A 20,689-nucleotide genomic window follows, 5' to 3' on the forward strand; every position below is an offset into this window, starting at 1 on the left:
CTGTCGGCGTTTTGACAGTTGGGATCCCAACGTCGGGTAAATGACTGTCATGATCCCGACTGTCGGGACCGCGTCCTGCACCCACATTCTATTTCAGTGAGTCGCATGTGTAGTGGATGTTATAATGGTAAGGGGGCACTGTAATGTGGCATAATCTTAACTGGGCACTGTAATGGTATATAATATGAAATGGAGGCACTGTAATGATGCACTGAATGAACTGTGAGCACTACAATGTGACATATTATGAACTGGGGACACTACAGTGTGGCATATTATGAACTGTGGCACTAAAATGTAGCATACTATGAACTGAGGGCACTATGTTTTGACATATTGTGAATTAAAACACTACTAAAGTTCATAAAAACAACAACTGCTGTGTACAGAGGTGTCTCAATAGAAGTATTAGGTTAAGGATGCATTCAATATGGTTGCTATAGGGCCAGAAAGTAGGCTAAGATTTTCTATAGCTTTGATAAGCAGCAGGAATTTTTTTTTTTTGGTTTCCTAATATCTTTATAACAGATTTAGAAGACTTAATAGACAAGGTAGGGCGCATCTGTATGTTTGGGGAATTGTCTAACTCAGGGGTCCTCAAACTATTTTGCTCTGGGACCCCATTAGACATTAAAAATTATTACGGGACCCCAGCAAGTGACTGCAAAAGGTCATCACATCACATGTGTAGTCAGCAGACAGCACATACATGGCAGCATTGCGGAGGCACAAAATGATGGGAGGAGTCTAAAATAACAGACAATTCAACAGATTTTCCATACTCCTTGAATCACTGACTGAGATAAGAAAAGTCATCAGCCTGATGGTCAGCAAAATGGAGTCGTGACCCCATGCTGAGAAGGTCAGGACCCACTTTGGGGTCAGGACCCACAGTTTGAGAACCGCTGGTCTAACTCATAAAGAAAAGAGTTCAGTGTGTGTTGCCACTCATCCTCCTGATCCTCAGACTTCACTGGTGTGGGTTTCATGCATCCTTACTCATTAGACTTGGGGCAGATATACTATGTCTCAGAGATTGCTAACATTTACAGAGAAGTACCAGACAATCATCTACTTTATGTGTCTCCAATTTATCTATCTCCAAGGCTTACTACATCTGCTCCTATGACACACTGTGAACAATAAAATTAAGTGTCCATTTTTAATTATCTGAGCATGGTGGACAAGGCCGTTCAAGTGGACGTAACTGTCCATTACACGCCTTACACAATAATGCTCATATATTTTTAACGTAAGTTTACATCAATATATGCACACAGAGATATACAGACACAGAAGAAAAACGAGCCTGCCCTCACCTTCATCACAAGGCTGGCTTATAAACTATCGTAAGTGCATTAAAGTGGGCTGTTTTTTGTTGAAAGTGCAGCTTGCAACTGCACAAAATCCATACTGCTTCTCCTCCATGAAAGTGTAATTTCCTTACCTAGATGGCTGCCAACGCTACTACTGAGCATGTGCAGAGCTATCTTGAGATTGTGTGAGAGTGCCTTAGTGGAAGACAATAGTTTTCCACTTAGCTCCAGTGACACCTATGATTATCTGATGCATTTACTGATGTTCCAGCATGCTGCAGCACTACGCAGCGCCCACATACACTTATCAGTTGGTGAGCTGAATTATACCCTATCTGCTCAAGCTCCGAAGGGGAGATTCTCTAAAAAAAAATCCGGTAAAAACCCAGTTATCTGTGTTTTTACCACATTTTGGGATGCTCTAAGATTCCCCCGTCGGGTTACCACGACGTGGGGCATCACCAGAACAATCTGGCGGTGCCCCATAGAAGCCTATGGGCTCCTAACGCGACCCCACACCGCCCTGCACCGACCCCCCCTCACCTGTGTACGGGCAGCACAGAGCTGTGCTGCCCGGACCGGTGACCTCCTCCACTGCACATCCTCATCTGGGTGCAGGGAGGAGGAGGAGAGCCAGCCCCCCCTGCAGCAGCAGCATCCAGGCCGGGTAAGAGAGGGAGCCGCTGGGACCCACCGCTCATCGCCGGGTCACCGCAAAAGACAGCTTATAACGCAAGAGCTGTCTTTTGTCATAATTATCACATATGTTAGATCATATGCGATAATTATGTTTGTGGTAGCCGGCGATGGGCAGCAGTGAGGGGGCGTGGATGTTAGAGAGCACACACACACCCCCTAGCCATCTACCAGTGTTTATAAAAGTTAGTACGGCTAGTTTTTCAATATACCCAGTCCACTGGTTAAGTAACTGGGTTTTCATAGTTGTAAAGCTTCTGCTGGTGTGTACAGAAACCCTGCCGCATCTCCATGTCTGTACACAAATATTTACACGGACGGCCGCCGCCGTCCGTGCGCCCCCCCCCCCCCCGTCCCCCTGATCTCCTCCTCCCCCAGGTGTCACAGCCGGGAGGACATCCGGCTTCAGGGGGAGGAGGAGACGCAGGGGGGCGCTGGCAGCCTCCGGGAGGTGACGGAGACCCCCGCAGACCACATCACAGGTATCGCGGGGGTCTCCGTCACCGCAACCTGATGCTAGCCGCATATGTTAGTACATATGCGGCAGCATCGCGGTGGCTGTTACGCGAATGGCGGCGATGTATATTAATACATCCCGCCCTTAGTGATATCCAGGCTTCAGCACAGATGGTTTAATCAGAATCCCTCAGATACTAATTAAGTCACCTGTGCTCAAGCCTGGATACCTAAAAAACCTGCACTGTTGGTGTGTCTTGAGGACCGTGGTTGGAAATGCTTGGTCTAGAGGTTTATGGCTAGAGTGTTAGAATTATTTTCATGGAACCCCTAGGCCAAAAGTTTGCTATGGATAACATTTTAAGTAAATATAAAATTACATAAGTCGTGCTTATATGTGATCCTTGGTTCAGTTATGAGGTGGGGGACAGGATTGAGCATCCCTTGTATCTGTGTATTCATTTAAAAAAATTCCTTCCCCCAAACCGGCCGATCCACAGGTTTACTTACATGGGGCTTGCCAGGATGGCAGGCAACAATGGCAGACTGGAGATAATAGGTGCGACAGGCTGCGCAGTGTGACCTATGACCACATCATGCTGCACACAGCACAGCCGAGGGCAGGAGCATCCAGGAGCATCTTAGTGACCAGGCTAATCCTGAAATTCAGGATTCAAATTATGACAATTTTAGGGCCGAATCCCAGGATACTGCTGATTGGCCACTCTAGTACCATGGCACTCAGTTTGGGAACCACTGTGTTAAGGGTATGGATGCTATAAAACATAGAACACCATGTGTACACCAAGTGTGACACTGAACTGAAGGGTTCATTTACTAAGACGGGAGTTCTATTGAAGATGGAATCAGATTCTACTTATTTATTTAGCACCTTCTAGAATATAATAGATCTTATGGACAACATCTCATCTCCAATAGAACTCCCATCTTACCCGAATGTCTTATGTAGATAAGGGCAATGATTCCATAGTGGATATTTTGGATGTAACAGTATAGCAAATGTTTCCATTGCTCGCACAGACTTCTCCCATAGACTTTACATGGGAACTATGCTGCTCCGCAATGCTCAACCATTGCCCCAATCTTATTTTTCTCCCCAACTTAAAGAAAACAAAAAATTCACAGGGCAGCTGAACGTTTGATGATGTTCGGGAAGTGTCCATGTTACATAAAATGTGGGGATAAGCATGGCATTTATAGTATACCAAACCACACACAAATCAGGGGATTCAAACCTATTATACACTGCTGGTTAGTTTTGACCCTCCAAACCGCTGGGTTTCTTATATCCACTGTTTGGTGCGTTCAGACTTTCCCATCACACTGCACGTTGATAGATACCCCGCCTGATTCCTAAGACTTCCTGACAACATATACTGAGTGATTGGGTTAGTGTAACTAAATGATTATAGTTATGATGAAGTAGAAAAACCATAGCAACTGCATTGAATGTGATTCCCAGACATACTGTAGCTGCACAGAATGCTTACATCACTTCATTTATTTTACTAGTTGCTATGAAGTCTTTATATTTCCTCTGTACAGATATTCTGTAAAATAAACTACCAAAGGTCAGCTAAAGCAGAATAACTATACTCAGTAACATATAATTATATACAAGCTATAAGCTTGCAGTACACTATACATTAAAAACCCAGACAGAGAAAAAAAAAGGTATTTTTATTTATTTAATTAGTAACTCATGGGATTTATATGACGTTGACTATTCCAAATTTGGGTGAGCTGTAACTTGCCAGAACTAGCGAAACAGCAAATCTCAGCAAATCCTGGAAATGATCAATTATTATTATTTTATTTTATATGTGCCAGTGGGTCCTTTATGTCTGTGCATGCTGGTATTTGTGGTTCACTAAATGCCATCATGCCCTGGAAAGCTTGCTGAAACCTGTAGTCCATCTGTAAAATATCAATGATAAATATTAATTACTATTCCCTCCACACCCTACGTCCCAGTGGTGCAAAGATGAGCCCAGGGCTGATTGTCTATAAGGAATTAAGGATTTCATGTTTTGTTGAGATATCAAGCAGCACAAACGCTTGCAGACATTTACATAGACGCAAATATAAATAAGTAACAACTTTCAACTAATCCTCTTATGAGCATGGATCAAAGGGTCGACAGTTACTAGGTCCACAGAGAAGAAGTCGACCACGAATGGTTGATAGGAACAAGGTTGACATAAGTAGACATGCACTAGGTCAACACAGACAAAAGGTCGCCACATGAAAAGGTTGAGATGAGTCAGAGCCAGATTAAGGTCTAAATGGGCCTGGAGCTGAAAATGATCAAGGGCCTATTATGTGCAATAATAGGGGTTGTGGCCAGCACCTAATAATGTGGGTGGCGTGACCAGTGTTCTGTTTGGATGATCTGCTCATGGGTGTGTCTCTATTTGTGTAAATACTTTCAACTAATTATATATGCCGGGAAAAGGCAGGGGGCTGGCATAAGAAAAATGCAGGGAGATATATTGGACCGGTGCCCTCCAAAGGTGCACCCGCAGGACGCCGATGTCCTAAGATACTTGCGGGGTGAGGCGGCACTCCAGTCATACCAACATTTCAGCACCTTTTATGTGGTCACCTAAGTTTACCACACCATATACCCCTTATACAAATCATGCAACACAATAGTAACTTATACTGTACTTGCTTCTTACACATTTTGCCACATGGAATGAGACAAAATTCACACCGATTGAGCAACAATTCACACTATGACACACAGATTGAGTCAAAATTCACGTTATGCCACTCAGATTAAGGCAAAATTCACATTTTGCCACATGGATTGAGCCAAAATACACACTATACCGGGCATGTCCAAACAGTGGCCCTCCAGCTGTTGTGAAACTACACATCCCAGCATGCCTTGACATACAGTAGTTTTAGCATTCCCTAATTGCAAAACTGTGGCAATGCATGATGGGACTTGTAGTTTCACAGCTGGAGGGCCATAGTTTGGACATGCCTGCACTATACCAAACAGATTGAGCAATAATGCACAATATGCTTCATAAATAGGGGCATTGCGCGCCAAAGGCGGACATTAAAAATTTACACCATAATGCCCATTACATGTTAAGCCTCACACCATAATCTCCATTACGTATTATGCCAAACACCATAATGCCTATTAAAAATTATGCTACATAAGTGTTGCTTACCTACATGTTCATTGCCAGGGGTTCCATGTTCATTGCCAGGGGTTCCATGCTCATTGCCAGGGGTTCCATGCTCGTTGCCATGTGGGATTACATGCTCATTGCCAAGGGGGAATACATACTCGTGGTAACTGGGGGACAGTCGCCGCCTGGCAGAAATTACAGCCATTAACAGCCGGGCAGAGAGCAGGGGGCTGCCCGGCTGTATTCAGAGCACTGCATGTCCCGGCTATTTGAAATAATACCCCTTTCATACCAGAAAATGCAGGGAATATGGTCCCAGGATCATGCAGGGACATTCTCGGACTGGCCCATTTTACACCAGCCTAGTCCCTGCATTTTCTGGTGTGAGGGGGAGAGAAAACCACCCCTGCCCCCCTTTAAAGAACCAGCTATATCTTCGGAACCAAATGACCCATTTACATGTAGCCTTCAAATTATTTTTGTCCCGTGAAACTGGGCCGTTTGGTTCCAGAGAAATCTGTCCTCAAACAACATGAACAGCCATGAAATTACATTTCAGAAATAAATAAAAAAATATTTTTACCTGCAATATCTCTAGAACCAATGAACCCATATGGACCAGGTATCAGATTGAAGGCCCAGCGATTTGGGTTCGACTGAGATCAACCTCGAGTTTCTGTGATGCTGTAGGGGGAACCGGCAGCCGTTGGAACCGGGTGGAGGTCGGAATTAGCAGGTCCCATGTTATCCTATGTGGAAAACGTTCCAGGTTTGCCTTGCGGTATCTCCGGTTCCCGGGAGGCTAGCGACGCGGGGCTGGGCTTGTTGGAAAGCCCTGACCCTCAGCTACAAAATGGGCCTATTTGGAGAGTGGGCCTGGAGCTATAGCTCCATCAGGCCCATTGTTAATCCGGCTCTGTCTTCGTGTCAATGTTGACATGCATCGACGTGGACCTCCAAATAGCGTAATGTGTACCCTCGCATAGCTCATTTCTCTCGCCATGCTTCGGGCACTTTACCTTTCCCAATTGTCCTCCACATGGATAGTAAGGCATGAAAAAGTCTAAAGAAATAAAAATATTGTGAAAAACTCATGTCAACCTTTTTATGTCAGCCATTAACATGTGAACCTTTTTTTGGTCAATGTTGACCTAGTGCATGTAAACCTTTTGTCTACTTCGACCTTGGGCCTGTCGACCAATAACGGTCAAATTATTGACTTTCGACCTAGCCCCTGTTGACGTATTAACAGGAATCATCCTTTAATACAAAACAGGCTAAAGGTTGGCTGGTGTTGTGAAACTACAAGACAGTTATTTGGGTTATAAATTCCGGGAAACGGTCATCTGTCAGACCAGACTTAGGTCGACAGTCATTAGGTCGACCCCGGAAGGTCGACTGTCCCCAAGGTCGACAGGGTTAAAGGTCGACATGGCTCAAGGTCGACATGACTTAAGGTCGACATGGGCCAAGGTAGACATGGTTTTAGGTCGACAATCATTAGGTCGACGTGAGTTTTTCACTGTTTTTTGAGCCGACATGTGCCGACAGGCGGTATTTCATGCCCTACCATCCACTGTGGGAGAATAAAATAGTGCGCAGCGAGGCACCGTGCCGGAAGACTGTGTCGACATTCGGATAAAAAAAACAATAAATAACTCATGTCGACTATATGACTGTCGACCTAAAACCATGTCGACCTTAAGTCATGTCGACCTTGAGCCATGTCGACATTTAACCCTGTCGACCTTGGGGCCAGTCGACCTTCCGGGGTCAACCTAATGACTGTAGACCTAAGTCTGGTCTGACAGATGTACCGATTCCGGAATAGTAGACAGAGCTAAAGGTATCCAAACTATGCTATAAAACATTATGTACATAAAAATACAAATACACTAAGAAAGGTTACTTTATCATCTATATATGTCTAGTGTCCGTGAGTCTCCGAAACATTGCCATCTGCTGGCAGAGAGTAAAACTACATCTCTCTCAACACGTGCACAAACACAGAAGGTAGATTAGCTTTCGAAGCTTTTGCTTTGAGTGGGCTTACTGGTATAATATAAATACAATAGAAACCACAAAGGGGAAAAAAGTGACTAGTACAATTTCTGCTGTTTCTAGATTATCATATAAGTTACTTTTACTTAGGAGACATATGTATTTAATTTGATTGATGGCTGAAAGTTGTTGAAAGTGCTGTAGAACACTGCAGGCGATGTTCTCTCCCTCTTCTATAATAAGCGTGTCAGAAACCGATACCTAAACTATTAAGAAAACGGTGAGATGCACTGTAGGTTTAATCACATATGCTCAATGCAAGGATCAATTTAAGTGCAGGATACATTTTGCCATATTAATTTTATTATAAAATTTTGTTAATTTTAATACATTTTATAACATTTATTATAAAAAATGATTAAAACTTTTATTTTTAAATACACATATTAACCTCAAAAGAACAAAAACATCACTGATTGTTTGGTACAAAGAAACCCTTTATACATAGCTGAGGTCATGGGTCACTGAGGTCATGGCTTTGATTCCCACCATGGCCCTATTATGAGTTTGTATATTCTCCCCGTGCTTGCGTGGGTTTACTCTAGGTCAGCTGTTCTCAAATTGTGGGTCCTGACCATAGGCGAATCTAGAATTATGGTAATGGGTTATTCACAGATCTAGACATAACAGCAGGGGGACCTTTGCGCGGCTACGGGGGCAAAAGGGGGCATGGCCTCATTGGGAGGAGGCGTGGCATCACAAAAAGGGGTGTGGTATTGCACTTTAGACCATACACCGTAATGCCCATTACACATTTTAGCAAACTCCGTAATACCCATTACACATAAAGCCCCACACCATAATACATTACACATTGTGCCACACATCAGGATGCCCATTACATACTATATAACAAACCGTAATGCCCATTACATATTTTCCACAAAAGTGCTGCTTACCTACGTGCTCATTGCTAGGGGGTTCTTGCTTGATGGCACCATAGTACCCATTACACATGATGTTGCACACCATAGTACCCATTACACATGATGTTGCACACCATAGTACCCATTACACATGATGCCGCACACCATAGTACCCATTACACATGATGCCGCACACCATAGTACCCATTACACATGATGCCGCGCACCATAGTACACATTACACATAATGCTGCACACATAATGTCCCTTACACATGATGCTGCACACATAATGCCCCTTGCACATGATGCTGCACACCGTAATGCCCCTTACACATTAAGACACACATTATGCGTAATGCCCCCACATACCGCCACTTGTAACATCCCTTAAGCAATGCCCCCAAAAATACCACTTACTGTAAATTTTTATATGAGCCTTCGCTGCTGCTACAGGGAGAGATGGAGAGCGGTGCAGCTGCTTCTATGGGGAGAGGAGCAGAGCGCAGCGCAGACCATGCTCCCACTCCCCTCCTGTTGTCTTCTCTAGCCGAGTGGACATTTGAAATATTGTGCGCGCTGTTGTTGTGCGCGACGTCGGGGGAGCACACCGGGCGCCAGCACCACATGATTAAAGGGGGGGCAGGCTGAGGTGAAAGCGGGGAGAAGAATTGGAGCGGAAGCTGCATGGGTGACAGTCATTGAAAGCTGGTCAGAGAGCAGCGGGCTGCCCGGCTGTATTCAGAGCACTGCAGGTCACGGCTGTTTGAAATAATACTCCTTTCACAACAGAAAATACAGGGATTTACCCGGGAATATGGTCCCAGGATCATGCAGGGACATTCCCAGGCTGACCCCTTATACACCAGCCTAGTTCCTGCATTTTCTGGTGTGAGGGGGAGAGACAACCACTCCCCTCCCCCTACCCCCCCTTAACCAACCAGCTATATCTTCGGAACCAACTGACCCATTTAAATGAGACCAGTATCATATTGAAGAACTTTTGAGTTGGCTTCAAATGATTTTGGTCCCGTGAAACTGGGCTGTTTGGTTCCAGAGAAATCTGCCCTCAAATAACATAAACAGTCATGAAATTACATTTAAGAAATGAAAAAAAAAAAAACAGTTTAACCTCAATATCCCTGGAACCAATTAACCCATATGGATCCAGCCTGGTATCAGATTGAAGGCCCAGCGATTTGGGTTAGACTGAGATCAACCTCGAGCTTCAGTGATGCTGAAGGGGGAACTGGCAGCCGTTGAACTGGGTGGGTGGTCGGAATTAGCGGGTCCCATGTTATCCTATAGGGAAAACGTTCCAGCTTTGCCTGGCAGTTTCTCCGGTTCCCAGGGGACTAGAGACACAGGGCTGGGCTCGTTGGAAAGCCCCATCCCTCAGCTACAAAATGGGTTAATGGGTGGTCCGGTGCACCCCCGGACCACCCCCTAGATTTGCCTATGGTCCTGACCCCAAAGTGGGTCCCGACGTTCTCAGCATGGGGTCGCTACTCCATGTTGTTGACCAACAGGATGATGACTTTTCTAATCTCAGTCAGTGATTCAAGGAGTCTGAAAAATCTGTTGAGTTGTCTGTTATTTTAGACTCCTCACATCATTTTGTGCCTCCAAAATGCTGCCATGTATGTGCTGTCTGCTGACTGCATATGTGATGTGAGGGCCTTCTGCAGTAACTTGCTGAGGTCCAGAAAACCGAGGGCTGATTAAGCAAGAGGTGACATAAACTACCGAAGGAATCTGAGCTGTCTGCACTTTAGGTTGTGTGATGACAAGATCAGGATAGCCAATTAGGGATCAAGGGAGGAGTTCCTTGAGCTAGGAATAGGCAGGAAGTCAGGTGATCTGCCTCTCTGGTCAGATTTTCCCCACCCTCCCTCCGTAACTTTCTATCTCTTTGGAGACGGTAAAGAACGTTCCTTGTTTAAATGAATATAGTATGAATATAGTGGGGTGCACTCTCCCGACATCAATATGTCACTAGCCCACGACCCTTGGACAGGGGGTGGGCTGCACCATCTGCACGTGTGGGTTTGCGAGGGGAGAGTTGGACACCAACGATGTATGAATGGTGTATTGTGACCTTACCCCTCTCTCTCTTTTCTATGACCGTTCTTTAGGGCCGCCACCCCTTTTATAGTTATAGCTGTCAATTAATAAATTTGACATCATATATTTGAAAGCCAGCACTTGTGTCTGTCTCGTTATTTTAGTGTTAAGTTAGTTTAAGGTTTTAGATAAGTTTATTAAAGTGTGGGGCATAAAGATTTCCAATGGTAAGTTTATGTAATTATTTTTATTGTCTTATGGGGTCCCGAAGCTAAATAGTTTGAGGACCATTGCTCTAGGTACTCCAGTTTCCTCCCACAATCCAAGAATATACTGGTAGGTTAATTGGCTCCCAACAAATTAACCCTAGAATGTCTGTGTGTGTGGGTGTACATGTAGGGAATATAGATTGTAAGCTCCACTGGGGCAGGGACTGATTTGAATGTTCTAATAGTCTCTGTAAAGCACTGCAGAATATGTGTGCGTTATAAAAGAAACTGTTAATAAATAAATAAATATACATGTGCGCACATGTACAAAAAGGAAAAAGTGATCAGATGATCCGTCTCTGGCTTGGCTATCTTCTTCATGTGACGTTAGCTCATTGAATATATGCTAAGCTATGTGGAGTTTGATAAATAGGCATGTCTGCAGAAGCTCCTCCCCCTACTCTCTCCCCTGTTGTTGACACAGTGCCTCCATGCTCAGACTCCACCTCCCACTTTTCTTATCCAGCTCACAATGCAGTACTGCTCTGCACTGCAGCTGTAATTGAATGGTTGGCATGAGTTTTTCACCATTTGTTTTGGTACTTATGTAGTATCTGGGCGTCCGATTTAGAAATCGGATCGGATCGCATCGCATCGCATCGCATGCGACCAAATCGTATGCGATGCGATGGTCAAGATTTTTCCATAGGATTCAATGTTAAAATGGTCTGAGTCCAATTTAACATAGAATTCAATGGGAAAAAGGGGTCCTTTTCCTTTCCCCATTATCCAAGTGGGCATGGAGTTGGATATAAACCTGTGGCGAGCGTAGCGAGCCACCGAGCCCGAAGCGTGGCGAGCGTAGCGAGCCCCGCGAGGGGACACAGAATACTTTTTAAGAAATATGCGTCCCCTCGCGGGGCTCGCTTCGCTCGCCACGCTTCGGGCTCGGTGGCTCGCTGCGCTCGCCACGCTATATAAAATCAACTCTATGCCCACTTGGATAGTGGGGAAATGAAAAGGACCTTCTTAACATTGAATCCTATGCAAAATCGCATCGAATCGCATCGCATCGCATCTGATTGTATGCCTTAAGGTAAGGCATACAATCACAAAATCGGCAGCCCAGATACTACATAAGTACCTTTGTTTTTTTCTTTTGTATACTTTACGATCCACGTGGACTATGATAAGAAGTGGTAACCTCTGCCGCGGGGGGGGGGGGGGGGGGGCGCGCATTACACTAATTGGGGGTCCATGTGGTAAAAATAAAACATTTACACCCTAAAAACTAATTTGTCAACCTTTTTTCTCATGTCAACTTTGTGCAAGTTGACTTTTTGGAGTCAACCAAAACACTGTCGACTAAATTCTATACTACAGTATATTATATTGCAGTATCATACATGTTCAAAGTACTTTAATGGTGATAGAGCATTTTATCATTGTTTTTCTGTGGCGTTCTTCAAGCAGCCATTATTTAAGCAATACACAAATACATATTTATCTTCTATTCTTAGCTATATAATTGTATTTTTAAAAGGAGAAACGGAAATTGCAATCAGCCTTGTATAGAAAAAGTGCATGTTTCCATTACACTCAGTGAGGAAGTAACTAATATTAGCATGGGCACAAAAGCTGAGTATAGTCAGTTTCACTTCCTCAGCAAGTGTAGTAATGGAACATAGTGCCCTAAACCATGATGCTGTAAGGATAGTGAGAAGAAGCATGTCGTATGCAAATTAGTATATTCAGTAAATTAGAAATAAATGTAGAAGCTGACTAAAAGCCATATTACTGTACAATACATTAATACATACATGTTAATCTGCCAACATAAACACTTGATCAAATAGGATTTCTGTGTCAATTCAGCAAAGGACATCCCGTCAGGCTTAAGGTCTGGTGTAAAAATGCTGGGCAGCTCATGTTGCTAAATATGTTTACTAGCACCTTTTACAGAGACCACGGTGACACAGGAGTGGGGTATTTTTCACATGAGATATGGTGATGAACACAGTTCAGCTTGCTGATTTTTTATGAGACGTAAGCATTGGGCCTAATGAGAAGCATTTGTAGGGGTACCATGCTAAATGAAACTTTTAGACAGCTTCATTATTTTGACATGGAACCAGTGGGATGCGGTCATTTGGTCTACAGCATGATGGTAGACAGTCATTAGGTTGACACCATTAGGTCGATATGGGAAAAGGTTGACATGGGTCTATGTCGACCTAGGGAAAGGTTTTTCACTGTCGAACTAATGACTTGTCAAACTAACGAACTGTCGAACTAATGACCTTTCGACCTTTTCCCCATGTCGACCTTTTCCCATGTCAACCTAGACCCATGTCGACCTAATGACTGTCGACCATCATGCTGGAGTCTCATCTACTTTTTAACACATAGGGATAAAGTACTTGCCATGAGATAAGCCCATTCAGAGGAGGAATATATGGCAACAACAAACACAAAAGCAATCTGGGGTAAATTTACTAAGATGGGAGATCTATTGAAGATGGGATGTGGCCCATAGGAACCAATCAAATTCTATCTATTATCTTCTAGAACAAGAATGCCAAACTTGTCCGGGCCGTCCGCATGCGGGAATATCCGCACCGATCAGAATAAGGGCCCATGTGAGACATTGATATAAGGCACTGACTGATGTGTTTTATTCAAGTGCTCTGTCTGTAAAAGCACGTCCAGATTTGGTCTACCTCTTTTCAGCGATTTAATCGTGTATTTCTAACAGTACATTATACAAGAGTTTTATATGTATTTCCATTAATTGTTTCTTCAATCTTTTTTTTATTTTTTTTATTTGTACCTAACAGTTTGGGAAATGGAAATGATCTAAGGGACAACACACCATGTCATAGCAAATCAGCTAAAATGTATTACAGCAAGTGTTTAATATAAACAATTAATACAGACTCATTACAAATTTGCAAACTAAAAAACACACACAATAGGTCCAGCATGTACAAAACATGTTTGTGACATATTGTTTGTTTTGTGCACATTTTATATAACCTACACAACCGTGCAGAAAAATCCATAATTACACTGTTACAAAATAAGAGGGATATTACTTCCAGTGCAGGGAATCTGTCTGTCCACATGTACCTAAACAATAGCCCACACTTCACTATGACATTACCCACGAACGATGACAGCAAAACAATATACCATAAGGATTATCTAAAATAAACAGCTCACTTGCCTTATAAAAATAGTTATGACATCAGCCATTCAAAGCTTTTTTTCGAGAAGATAACTAAAATCAAACATTGACAAAGCCATAGGGTCCATGTTTTGTGAATAAATGCAACAGACCTAAACTAAACAGCAAAACCAGGTAAGGTATATGCAATCACTTCTCACTATTTAAAGACAGATATAGATCTTTATCTACAAACCACACAGCCTACAGTCTGCAGCTTTCCAATTTTCACAGCAAGCTATAGGAACAGAAGAAACACATTAGTCCAACCTGTCACCTGCAGATCACCGAACAACTAATGATATTCATGCCAATTAAAGTTAAGCTAAAATTGTTCGGATGAAGCAAGTTTCCTGGGGAGAAATAGAGGGAAGTGGTTGAAGCACTGAGGATCGGTGACTTAGTTCAGATGCTTTGTAGACTGTGTAGTTCTCTTGTTGCTTCATTCATATCTTGTCTGGTGACAGAGATGCTCATGGAAAGTGTGATAAAAGAGAAACGTAGCACTTCCTCTGACTCTGCTAACCACAACGCTACCAAAACCACGGCACTTGTTTTTCTGAAATGACACAGCTTTGTGGAAATAGATCTGTCGTGGAAAATGTATTTTTGCCTTGTTTCTAAAAAAAGAAAAAATATATTTATAGGAGACGGAAACAGACAGGTTTATACTGTACTTTCCACTGATAGTAAAACAATAAAAACAATACAAATATATATTTAGTCTATATAAGTGATATTAATAGATTGCAGGTCATTGAGTACTAGTGTGACAGAAAGTATAGAATTTAGAGACATCTACAATCATCTGGTTTTTGAATGGGTGAAAACCACGCAAAAAACATATAAAGTAGTCATGGGTCACTGCCAAGTCCCCTATCCCTCCTGTTATAGTATATTCCCCCTGTGACACTCCAACCTTATCTACCTGGATTTCCAGCCTCATCCCCACCGGTGTATGTCAGCCCTGGACCCCCTGGGTCTCTCCAGTCTCTTCTGCACCATCCCCTTGTCACTCCGCCTCATTCCACCCACTGCGTCTGTCAGCCTATCCCTGTGCCACTCCATCTCCAGCCATCAGATCATCTCCCATACGTCTCCTATCCTCACCTGGATTATACTGCATCTCTCAGCCTCACATACTCTTGTGTCACTCAGCCTTATTCCACCCTCTGTGTCTGTCAGCCTACCCCAGTGTCACTCCATCTCCAGCCATCAAATCATCTCCCCTACGTCTCCAATCCTCATCTTCCTTATGTCTCTCAGCCTCACATGCCCTCAAGTCTCTCATATCTCTTTAACATCGCAAAAATAATCCGGGTCGATCCTGGGTTGTTGCCCCGTCAACCTGGGTCTCTGTTCATTCTGAAAGGGCATTTTTAATTTTCACAAAACCAACAACCTGGCATTCCAAACCAGGATAAAAGAAGGGATAATCCTGGGTCGGACACGGGTTGCTGTGTAGTGTAAGCGGTAACCCGGGTTACGCAAACAGGATCCTGTTAACACTATGGAGGAGGCGGCAGCACTTGGAAAAGCTTAAACAATTACCAAAATTACATATGAAACATGAGGTGCACGGAAAGACAAACATGCCAGATATCATGAAAGCTACCCTCATTATATGCAAAATCCAGAGTTAGAAAGCATTAGAAGGGTCAAAACAATAGTAACACAAACAGCATTCTTAAAGGTACTTGTGTAGTTTCACGGCGCCAGTATGGCGCCGCGCGTCTGAGTCCCCTTACGGGGCTCGGTGGCTCGCTACGCTCGCCACGCTATTTAAAATCAGCTCCATGCCAACATGGATAGTGGGGGTACACACTATCCATTTTGGCATGGAGTTGTTACTTTTTTTAACATAGTTTGTGGCGAGCGTAGAACCCGGAAGTAGCACGGCGCCATGCTGGCACCGTGAAACTACACAAGTACCTTCTTAAAACTTACAGTTTTTCTTTAGTAGGAGACCAAGGCCCCCATTTACCATTGATCGCATATAATAAAGCTTTGTATGCGAGACTCATTCTGCAGATAGGCCACTCTCCAATCCAGGCAAAGCACATTGTATCATTTGTGCCTAAATGAGGTCAGAGGTGGTTGACGTCTTTGTATGCAGGCCTGGAGCACACTTTTCCATGCTATCAGAAATTGCTACGGATAGCTACCTATTGATACTCTAGCACCCCGCAGGAGGATAACATAAAGAGCGCTTTCATGGGTAAGTGGTAATTTGTGTATCAAAACATTACTTTGTTATGGATGGGGGGGAGAGCAAGGAGGCAAACGGATTGTGTCAACTATGCGGTATGAAAAGGTAGGCTCTGTGGTTCGCATAATGTTGGGCTTGCAGAAACGCCATTTGGAAAGGAACAATAACTTCAGGCTTCACCAACATGCATTCCGCTTGACAAGAGGTCAAGGAACTGGAGAAATTGCCCTGGAAAGAGAGATATGAGGAATAATAAGGGTTGGATGCATGTTTACGTATTAACAAATACCACATCTGCTGCAAAAAATGTGAAAAGTGGATTGTCCCCAACATGTTGTGGTTTGTCACAATCATGGATAGGTGAGAAGGCTCAAAGCTGGACCTATGGTAGCAAAGCCTGGAGGTAATATTAGAGTTATTTTGTCCCCACTTTCAAGGGTATCACAACAAAGCTTCCTAGCTATATAGAGCCACATTGGGTTTGATTCGTGTAATTGTCCAGACTTCCTATTACGCCACACAAGTACAATTTTGGCTTCTAATAAGGTTCAAACAATAGATACTGTAAATACATCTTCGAATATTAAAATGATACTGTTGGGACAAATTTGTGGGCAAATAAGAAAGAAATAAAATAAAAAAGTCAATATCAGATCTGTATATATATTTTTAAACTGATAGTAATTGTGGCATCACATTAGTAATTGTTGGAACACACCTAGGGCACTGTGTGTACAGAGATGTTCTCATGTGCATGAATGCCAATGAAGATCACAGCGCCCAGGGCCTTGTCCACAGTCCTGTGGAGACATAAGTGAGGTTGAAGCATTATGTAACATAATCAAAACAGCTGGCCTGGCAGTTTTAGTATCATGGCCCGTGGCTGCTTTGCAGCCTCATTGCCTAGTTGGCAACAGTATTTAGAAACAATGACACCTGAAAAATACCAACAAAATCTACTGGAAAATGTCAGGGTTGATCAGAAATATGTCAAAATATCTCTCAGCGGAGAGGTTTCTCCAAGAACAGACATGCGCGGCTGAAGCTACTGCTGCTAAATCAGGTGCCAGCTCTCTGGTTAACAATGTTGGCCATCATGTTGGAGCTGTCTGCTAAATAATAGTATGGAGTTTAGGTTGTGTGTATTGTTTAATGCATCTGCTTGTAACACAAGAAGGTACATTTTTATTTGAAGTCAACATGGGGTTTTCAGATTTTTCTACGTCAATCTGTCGACATGTATCCCCAATTATGGTAACACATCCCCTCGCATGGCTCACTTTGCTCATCATGCCTCGGGCACTTTACTGCTCCAGATTGTAGTCCATGTGGATCGTAGAGTATGTACAAGTTATTTGAATGAAAAAAAATTGTGAAAAGCTCAAGGCAACCTTTTCATGTTTCCACCATTGCCATGTGTACCTGTTGTCTGTGTTTACCTTTTGTCCATGTAGACCTAGTGCATGTTGGTCTTTTGACCACTGTCGACCTAATGGGATACGGTCACTAAACAGACAAGCATTATGTCGACACCACAAGGTCGACATGCATTAAGGTCGATATGACAGAAGGTCGACATGGGGTTAGGTTGTCAGGGTCATTAGGACAACATGATCATTAGGTCGACATGGGGAAGGTCGACAATCAAAAGGTCGACATGGGGTTTTTCACTTTTTTTTAGCCGATGTGCCGACAGGCAGTATCTCATGCACTACCATCCACGAGGGTGTGGTGGGAGAATAAAATAGTGTGCCGGGCGTAGAAAGGCCCCATGCCCGGAGCATAGCGAGGGAACGTGGTTCTATGCTTCAGTGTCCATGTTGACTGTGTAGAAATTGGGGACAAAAAAAGTGAAAAAACCCATATTAACCTTTTGACTGTCCACCTTCCCCATGTCGACCTAATGACCCTGTTGACCTAATGACCCTGCCGACCTTGATGTATGTCGACCTTGTGGGGTTGACCTAATTGATGTTTATCCAATGATGCGTACCCGACATAATAATACCCCTTTTCCACTAGAAGAAATAACCCGGTAATCTCCACGGGGACGCGCTTCTACCCGGGTTTTTCTGCTAGTGGAAATGCTCCCTTTCAAATAACCCGGTTTGGATTCCCCGGCAATCCTACCCAGGTCATGATCAGGGTAGCACCCGGTTCGCACCCGGCTTCAAGGGTAGTGGAAACGCTCCCTAACCGGGTTATTTGACTGAGCATGTAAAAATCTTCACTGATTGGTGCTGCTGGGGCGCTGGTGAGTGATGTCATCACTCAGAGCCCCGCAAACTGCGCACATAGCACGGAGGACAGCGTTGTGTGCACATGTGCTGCATGTCTGTCCTGCTAACTTTCCCCTGCTGTATCAGAGGCTGCTCCAGCAGCCACCTTCCTCTCTGCCGCCAGCACCACAGGCTGCCCCAGCGGACACTGCTAATCATCCCGCAGCACAACTTCATTATTGGTGCCAGCAATTGGTCTGATGCTGAAGTGAAGGAGCTGCTGCTCATTAGGGCAGAGGAGGAAATCAAGCGCCAGGTGACTGGTACCGTAAAAGACGCAATCTTGTACAGAAATATTGCCCAGATGCTGGAGTCTAGGGGGATACACCGCTCTCACCAGCAAGTGCTTAATAAATTGAAAGCACTAAAGAGGCAGTTCACCAAGGTCTGTGACCAGAACAGGAAAAAAAGCGGTGCCGCACGTGTCGAGTGGGTCCATTACGATCTATGCTGCAGGGCATTTGGCAACACAGCTCTGATTAATCCTGTGGCACTGTCATCCTCGTTGGCCAGCCAGATGGAGAGTAGCCAGGAGCCACCAATGGAGAGTAGCCAGGAGCCACCTGATACACAGTCCACCATGGCAATGTCACCGTGCTGCCCAACTTCTCCGCTCCTGATTTCGGAAGATGTCGATGAAGAGTGCAGTCTACTTGATAGGTCTGCTTTGTCTGACACCGCACAGTCCATGGTGGAGGAGGGGTCCGAAACAGCAACGGAGCAAGCGACTGAACATCAAACACCAAAACTGCGTTCAAATAGTAAGTAAAAAAAAACATTTATCCCAGTTATCAACGGTATATGTTGCAGAGTGCCGCAAGTGTGTAGGTGGGATAGGGCCGCAAGCACAGGGCTGCAAACACCTCTGCTATTTAATGTTTATAGTGTATTTTTGTTTGTCCCACTTGCAGTTTACAAGGTGCCTCCAAAGAAGAAAAAAGCAAACCGTTCCGATCAAGCAGCGAGAGCTTTCTCTTCAGTAGTAATAGATCAACTGCGTGAAATGGACTCCGACATGCAGGCCAATGAGGATGCTCGTATGGAGAAGTTTTTAGAAAATGAAAGACAGATGCAGCACTCTTTCTTGGATCAATTAAAGGACATGCAGGACAGACAATTGTCCTTCTTGGAACAGATAGTTAATCGTGGGTATATGCCACCTCCTCATTATCCAATGTATCCGCCACATGCTTCACAGGCCCCAGCATACCCAGCACACCATGAGTATGCATATGGCCAATACAGTAGAGGGCCAACTCCCTCCGCCCCTAGCACTTCGTGTGAGCAACAGCCACACCGAGAGCCTCAACCATATAGAGGCCCCAGTAGCCACGCCCCCAGCACAGCAATTAGCTACCACCCCACCACTGGTGCTAGCCACGCACCCAACACTTCCACTAGCTATGCCTCCAGCACTGCTACCAGTGCCCCACTAAACCCAGAGTATAGTGAGGCAAACACCAACACGCTGCTGCCAAACCTAGACTCCCCTGAATTTACGGTATATCGTAATTTGTCCTAAGAAATACTTGTTTTTTTTTCTTCGAAGTTCTTTATTGCATTATTGCAATAACAATGTTGAATACATTTATAGCATTCAGTCGCCTTGTGGGCACAGTTTGGTTAAAGCCTACATCTTGCACTTTTAAAAATTCTTATGGGCACTTGTTTTTTAACATGTTTACGTGCACTTTTTTCATTGTTATGTATGCCAAAGGCTCAGGTGTACGGCAAACATTTTACCTGACTCTGTTTGTTACCCTTTTTTGGCATGTCTTTTCTTGTCAATAGGTTTTTTGGTAAGGAATAAGGCGCTACATCAGATTCCTTACCAAAATACCTATTTGCATTGCTTCTATTGGGGCGAAGAAGGAATAGCCCTCAGGTTTAGACCAGTGGTTCCCAACCCTGGTCCTCAAGTACCCCCAAGAGTGCATGTTTTCCAGGTCACCCGGCAGGTGCACTCATTATTCAGGCACATTTGAAAAGATCCACAGGTGGAGCTAATTATAGCACTTGTGATTCTGTGTGGAGACCTGCAAAACATGCACTGTTGGGGGTACTTGAGGACCAGGGTTGGGAACCACTGGTTAAGGCAAGGCAGCATAACACCAGAAAGAAGCACCCAGGACTCTGTT

General features: G+C 44.0%; 1 long non-coding RNA gene across 3 annotated transcripts in view; it reads right to left on the bottom strand.

The window, feature by feature from the left end:
* Positions 1-12,113: 12,113 nt before the first annotated feature.
* LOC146074275 (uncharacterized) overlaps positions 12,114-20,689 on the bottom strand; it is a 30,982-nt gene continuing 22,406 nt past the window's right edge. For all 3 annotated transcript variants that reach the window (XR_014473397.1, XR_014473398.1, XR_014473399.1), the window contains exons 2-4: positions 16,991-17,072; positions 16,011-16,500; positions 12,114-14,683 (exon numbers count right to left, since the gene is read on the bottom strand). This is a non-coding gene — a long non-coding RNA (uncharacterized LOC146074275). The remainder of the gene's footprint in view (positions 14,684-16,010; positions 16,501-16,990; positions 17,073-20,689) is intronic.

This window comes from Crinia signifera, chromosome 4, assembly GCF_055691185.1.
Source record: "Crinia signifera chromosome 4, ASM5569118v1, whole genome shotgun sequence".
In the NCBI taxonomy this organism is placed as follows: Eukaryota; Metazoa; Chordata; class Amphibia; order Anura; family Myobatrachidae; genus Crinia; species Crinia signifera.